Source organism: Mastomys coucha, unplaced genomic scaffold (genome assembly GCF_008632895.1).
Source record: "Mastomys coucha isolate ucsf_1 unplaced genomic scaffold, UCSF_Mcou_1 pScaffold14, whole genome shotgun sequence".
Lineage (NCBI taxonomy): Eukaryota > Metazoa > Chordata > Mammalia > Rodentia > Muridae > Mastomys > Mastomys coucha.
In genome coordinates, this window is record NW_022196896.1 from 117,029,315 (window position 1) to 117,036,625 (window position 7,311).

Consider the following 7,311-nt stretch of genomic DNA (forward strand, 5'->3'; position numbering starts at 1 on the left):
TAACGCTCATTGACAGTTTGTCGTGCTCCCCATCTTGTGAATTTGAATTTGCCTCCTAGGCTCCTGTTAGAATCCCACACTATTTGTTCAGCATTTATTTCATTTAGTGTTTTATTCATGTGCACATATATCGGAGCGCCATTCTCCATCAATAATGTCCCATTGCATGGACTGGTCATGTTTGCTTACATCTGTGGTTACCTGATGAATACTTAAGTTGCTCCCGCCTTTGGGATACTGTCAGTTCTATGGACACAGCTGTTAAAACTGCTAGAGCTCTCATATATGCCTAGGATTGTCACACACGATCACATGGTCATTGTGTAGTCAGAAACCACTGAATTTTTTCCACAAGTGCTATGCTATTTTACCTTTCTAGCCACAAGTGATTACTGTTTTAGTGCTGGGGCTGACCAGATGTGGAGTGGTTGGGTCTTGCAAATGCAGAATGGTCCATTCAGGGGCATATCTACAATGTGGATTCAACTTTGCTGTATGCTTAAGACAGCTCCATGTCTGGCTTCAATTGCTGGCCTACTGAGGAGCTGGTGAAGGAACTCCAAGTTCCTTCCAGCCTACTGAGTCTATCGATGGCTAAGGTGATTTTGGTTCAGATATCTGAAGGAGCAGGAGGACAGAGGCAGAAAGGAATTTGGCACTGAGCAAGGGAAGGTACAGGGTAATAAAATCAAGGACCTCTTATTCCATCTCTGGCTATTCCAGTATTCCTTCTTTGTTGTCAAAGCAAATCAAGAGTTGAGGTTCACCAGTAAAGAGAAGTTTCAGGCAGAAGAGGATACTGTTTCTCATAACATAGGTTTCATCCCCCGTATATTTTACCCCCAGTACAAACAGGTCTTGAGTTTATTACATCTATAGACAAAATAACCAAAGATGCCAGCTCTTCATAAACCTTGAGCAGGGAAATTCTAAAATAAAAAAACAAAGTTACCAGAGATTGCCATGGGATGATGTAACACCCTGTGGCAGAACTGGTGGCTTTAGGGCAGGTGCACGGGGAGTGCCAACCTCATCAAAACCTTAGGGAGTTCTAGGATGAGGGTACCTGATCTTGTCTAGGAGGATAAAGAAGTGCTCTCCCAAGATAGGGGCTCTGATCTTTAAGCCTTATCTATGTGACCCCTATGGATACGGGCAAGGACACAGGCAGACTTTTCTATGTGCTTAGCCATCAGTTTTCCCAGTCTCAGGGATCTCTCAAGTATCAACTTCAGAGCAGGGCCCAAGCTTGTTCGAGTGACAGCCTAACAACGCAGGCTTTAGACGCCTTATGCCGCTCAGGGAAATTCAAGGGGATCAGCTGTCTTAGAAAGGGGTCCACAGATAGCAGAGGCAGCTCTAACAAATGTGTACCTCTGACTCCCCGGTTATATCTTAGGGTATTATAGTTCAGGGTTTAAAAATGTGGCACTAGGGTAACAAGATACTGAACACAGTAGTGTGCCCAGGTGAGGACACTGACAGGGTTTGGATGGTGTCCTGGCAGGCTTGGAGATGACCCATGAGGTGGTCCTCAACGTTCCCCTCCCTGGTGTATGTACTCCAGTGTGGACCTGCTCCCTTTTAGTATGTATGGCCTTCAACACAAAACATCCCAGAATTCCCCCTTATGAAACCAGATGGATGGCAGAGCCCACTTCATTTGCTCTCTCTTGCTTGCTTAACCTGGTGGGAGTCACCCATCATATTGAGGGGTGCATTGTGGAGAGGCCTGTGCAATAAAGAGGCCAGCCAAAAAGCAGAAAATAAGACCCTTTGTGGGTTTGCTGGAAAGGAACTGAAATCTTGTCAACTGTACTTTGAGAGTGACAGCATCTCCTCTTGACTGGGCCATCATAACAGAGACCACGGCCAGAGCACACTCTGACTGTAGCCTGTGAGTGGGACACCACCAGAGACACCACTAACTGCTGGGCATCCTAAACCACCGAACCTGTAATATGTTTAAGCTTCTAAATTGTGGGGTAGTTTGTTACACAGCATCAGACATCTCTGGCTGATTTTCTTACCCAGGGTGAACCCCTTGAGGGTTTCTGCGCACGGGTGCCATCTCCCAGTTTTGCTCTCATACTGCCCCACTGGTGCCTCCACCGCAGGACAGTAGGGAGCACAACTGGATGGGATGGAGTCAACCTAGACCTCCGGTTCTGAGGAAGCTGCTGCCAGGAAGCCTCACGGGATCAAGGTCCAGAAGGCACAAGCTCTGTACCCAGTGGGAAAGGAGGAGAGCTCAGTGGGGCCACAGAAAGGCAGGCTTGCCGACCCCTTCTGACACAGCCCAGCTCCCTCCAAGGCGAAGCTGCTTCCCGAATGTCCGTTTCCCTTCCACGTTTGGAGGGCAGGAGCTTTATCTTGAGGAAATCTAAAATCCAAACCCAGTCCCGTCACTCTCTGACTGTACATAAACACGAAGTAGAAGGCCAGCCCTCTGTTACACTCTTGACTTGAGGAAATCTAAAATCAAAAGCCAATCCTCTGTCACACTCTTAACCACCTCCATAGCCTGCAGGGCTAATGGGCCACTTCCCTCAGGCAGCCTTCCTTGGGGCCTGCCTGTCGGAGGGCATCTCAGCTTTTCCTCAACTCTCACCATGCTCATTACTCTGCCCTGGCCTTGTGTCTGACACACTGATGCTTGGGAAGTCTCATCCCCTTTGAAACTACATTCTTAAGTGAGAGGCTGTGACCGGCCCCCTCCCCAGGACTAGGCTGAATTTCCTGCTGAAACTCCTCCTGGTCATAAAGAGAAACAGGCTAGCTCCGGTGATTTGTTGGCTGGAGAGACTCCAGTCTCCTCCTTCATGCAGAGGTTCAGGCCTGTTTGGGGCCCAACCAGACCCACATCTTGTCTGCTCTTGCAGAGCACAGGGACAGCCAGGCCTCCAAAGGAACTCCTGGGGACCAAAGAACTGGTGCAGATGGGTCTTGAGCCAAGGCAAAGCTACAGGAGAAAGAGCATGGGTCCAGTGCTGGCAGGACCTGTGGGGTTTCTGCGTGAGGCACCAGTTGGTGGCCAGCATCTTCTGGAAGTCTCAGGTTTCAAGTTCCCACCACATCCTTAGACAGAAAACAAACAGAAGTTTGAGCTCAAGGCCAATCCTGAAGCTTACATTCCATCCCATAGGCAATGGTCTTTCTCTTCCCCCTTATTGCCTTTGTCCAGCATCCCCATATCCCTCTGTAAGATAGGATGCCCAGGGCTGTCTCTGTGGATTCTCAGCTCAACTACCACTCAACTCAAGACCAGCAGACACTGTCTGGGAGCACCGGAGGGAGAAACAAAGGGTGGGCATTCAACCTCCCATTCCCAGGCTCTTCAACCTGGCCCTCCTCCCACAGAGCACTCACCTTGGTGAAGGTAGGCATGGTCCTAGGCATCCTGCTTCTCTGGGCAGGATACCCACAGCCTCCTTCAGCATGGTGAATACAGCAGCTAAGGTGCTGCCCAGTGAGTGGCTGCTCAGAGCCTGCAACAGAAGGACAGGACGAAGTTACCCGCCCTAAGAGGGCTGCACTATGTCTTCTGGCTCACCCATTGAGGGGGGCGGGGAGGGGGAGTAGGGACTGGCTTGCTGGGTGGCAGGGGGTCCTTGGGGGTGAGAACAAGCTTCCGAGGTAGGGGGATAGGAAAGAAAGCTGGAACTTCAGTTGTGGCAGATCACGGGGAAGGTTCTAGACCTAGGTAGCTATAGACGTAGCTAAGATGGTTGAAAGTCGAAGAGGTTGGGCCTGGAGACGAGGGGGGCACCCACCAACGGTAAACCACTTCCAGGGTGTTCAGGAGCTTCGGAGATGCAGTGCCTTGTGCGCTCCTCCTCTGACAAGCCTGATCCCTCGGCGGCTCAGCAGAACGCGGCTGCTCCTCCTTCGGCTGCCAGTCCCTCTGGGGCCCTTGGCACCGTTGGCATCGTTGGCACCGTTGGCACCTGCTCGCGCACAGGTCTCTGGGAGCGCACGGGAACTGCCTCTCACAGGAGGGCCCGGGCAGCTCTCGGGAGGGGCGGGGCCGAGACTTGGGTCCAGCCTACAGACTCTGAACCTACCGTTCATCTCTCCCCGCCTGTGGTGCTACAAGCCCTTCCATTTCTCAGTTCCCCCGGGTTCCCCAAGATGGGCTCCCACAATGGCAAGGAACACAGTGGAGATGAATTTACAAATGGTGGACCGACAGAAAGTGGGATGACAGGAAAAGAAAGGAAATCGCGGATGACTGCAAGGTTTTTTTTTTTTTTTTAATTTAAAAGTAGTATTATATATGCATGTTTTGCCTGCATGTTTGCTTCACCGCGCGCATGTCTTGTGCGTGATTGGTGCTAACGGAGGCCAGAAGGCGACACTAGATCCCCAGAAATTTGAGCTACAGATGTTTGTGAGCAGCTTTGTGAGTGCTGGAAACTGAACTGCGGTTCTCTGCAAAAGCAACCAGTTTTCTTAACCACTGAGCTATCTCTCCGGCCTCTTAAGACTATTTGTTTATTTAATTATGTGTTTGTTTAGTTATTATTGTGTTTTGAGACAGATATCCCAGAGTGTCCTGGAACTCTGTGTAGAATAAGCTGGCCTTGAACTCACAGTTTCCTTCTCCTAAGTGCTGGGATTAAGGTCTGGGCCACTACTCCTGGCAGCTCAAGATTTAAAAAATATATTTTTTAGATTATCGTGTGTGTGTGTGTGTGTGTGTGTGTGTGTGTGTGTGTGTGAGAGAGAGAGAGAGAGAGAGAGAGAGAGAGAGAGAGAGAGAGGAGTGAGAGTCAAAGGACAACTTTGTGGAGTAGGTTCTCTCCTTCCATCTGGAGCTGGAACTCACATCAGGCTTATACTGACCAGCACCTTTATTTACCACTAGCCATCTTGCCAGCCACAGGAACTCTGGGAAGTGCACTCAGGCAACCATCAATGGTGTTCCTGGTAGTTTGTGATAGTCATTTGACATAGTGCTAAGTGGTCAGGATGTAGGAAGCTGCTGGTTTGGAGAGAAGGTAGATAGATGGAGCTCCTGGGTGAATGGGTAGGGGGAGCAACAAGGTAGAGTTGAGAGGGTGGTAGGATAAAGGGGCCAAAGGAAAAAACACACTGACCCTGACTTAACCCCAAGGACAAGGCCAAGAAACCCAGTCCCACCAGTCCTGAGCTTGTCACAGAAACACAATATAAACCCTGCCTTCTGTCCAGTTCGCTGATGCTTCTTGCCTGAGCAGTTCCCCCACCCCCCGCCCCCAACAAATCTCTTGTGTGAGACTTTTCTGTACAATGTAACTTTGTGGTATTCCTTAGCTCCTCACTGCCAGGATACCACTCTGAGCAGAACTGTAACATTTTTCTCTGGGAAACCTCCCCCTGCCGGAACTGTTTCATTGGCATCAGGGATGGATCTCCCCCACAGCTGGAGCAGAGCTGTAATACTTGTATAGGGGAAGCCTTCCCCTTCCAAGCTGCAACACTTACAGGGGTAGAATTTTAGGATGAAGAGATAAGAGTGACAACCTAGGAGAGGTTATGTTGCACATGGAGATGGGACTGTGTCTTGAGCATGACTTTGGGGGTCACAGAGATGCAGACAGGTGTTTTGTTGTTTTTTTAATTCACCCAGAGCGAAGAGGGAATGAATCTCACAGCAAATGAATCTTAACGACCAAGCAACTCAGCTCTCAGTGATGCCACTAATATCTGCAGGCAGGATTCCCTCACAGACAGAAGGGGCACAGGTCAAGTTGCAACTCGGACTGGCCAGTGCATAGCAAAGCCTCACACCCAAATCCACTGGTGGCAAGGACAGTGACTTGGTGCTGGCTCTGTAGCAAATGTCCCTTGGGAGGAATGGCGGGCAGCTGGTCACAGCCTCGGTTCTGTTTAGCCAGATCAACCTGGGTGCTAGGCCAGCAAGGATAGAGCCAGGCCAGAAGATCCTGGCATAGGGAGGCAGGGTCACTGGAAGGGTCCCTTGTAGTTGGCATATCTGGCTTGTGTGTGTTGGGGTACATTGGAGACCATTCTCTGATGAGCTGCCTAGAGCTTGTTTGTTTGTTTTGTTTTGTTTGTTTATTTTTTTGAGGCAGGGTTTCTCTGTGTATCCCTGGCTGTCCTGGAACTTGCTTTCTTTGTACATGAGGCTAGTCTTGAACTGGGAGATCTGCCTGTCTCTGGCTCCCAAGTGCTAGGATTAAAGATGTGCGCCACCACCATCTGGCTCTCATTTCTCTCTCTCTCTCTCTCTCTCTCTCTCTCTCTCTCTCTCTCTCTCTCTCTCTGTCTCTCTGTCTCTCTCTCTGTCTCTCTCTCTTTCTTTCTCTTTAAGAATTATTTATTTATTGAATGTATATGAGTGCACTGTAGCTGTCTTCAGACACACCAGAAGAGGGCATCAGATCCCATTACAGATGGTTGTGAGCCACCATGTGGTTGCTGAGAATTGAACTCAGTACCTCTAGAAGATCGGTCAGTACTCTTAACCACTGAATCATCTCTCCAGCCTTCATTTTTCTTCCCCCCTTTCTTTCTTTCTTTCTTTCTTTCTCTCTCTTTCTTTCTTTCTTTTTTAAAACAACAACAACAATAACAACAACAGATTTCCATCACTGCTACTTTGGCCACATCAATATTATCTTACCTGACATTGCTATTTTAGGAGACAGTGAAGGATTAATTTCCTCAAAATGTGGAAAAAACAGTTTTTCAGGGTGGGCATACATCTCCTGAGGGTAGAGAGACTACTGCTTCCTAGGGTTCTGATTTTTACTTGGTTTTGTAAAAATCTGAGGGTTCAGTGTTCTCAGCCTCAATAGGGCCCTCCCACACATCTCTATCCTTAGGTGCAGGAGCCCACTCTTTACCAGTTAACACCCTCCCATTAACTACTGACACTCTTTGAGATTGGGACTTGAGTTTTTGCTGTAATTCAGCCAACCTTAGAATGAGCGCTTTGGTTTGATTTTTCCTAATACTTGAGCTCTGTCACTGCCTGAGAGAAGATTCTCTTCCAGGGCACACTTAGAAACCCTTAGATTATTTATGTGCATCCAGAGCTGGTCAATTTATCTTGGAGTTCATGGTTGTCCTTCAATGTATTCTGAGATGTTAGACGTTGCTTAGTTTGATCATGGAGCCCATTCTTTTCCTTGGTCACCTTATCAAAAGATGCCAGGATATCAGCCAGCATCATCATTGTCCTTATTTTTCCACAAATTGTTAAAATTTTATAGGTAGGCTCGCCAAATCTATTGCCTCTCATAATTTGGTGAATCAGGATAATCAAATGCACATGTCTCGTTAAGTTTGTAAAATAGTTCACAT

General features: G+C 48.5%; 1 long non-coding RNA gene across 1 annotated transcript; it reads right to left on the minus strand.

Annotated features, from left to right (window-relative positions):
- Positions 1-706: 706 nt before the first annotated feature.
- Positions 707-3,970, minus strand: LOC116088769. The gene is made up of 3 exons (XR_004118008.1): positions 3,774-3,970; positions 3,370-3,488; positions 707-3,078 (listed from the first exon to the last, which is right to left on the minus strand). It is a non-coding gene; the product is annotated as an uncharacterized LOC116088769 (long non-coding RNA).
- Positions 3,971-7,311: the final 3,341 nt, after the last annotated feature.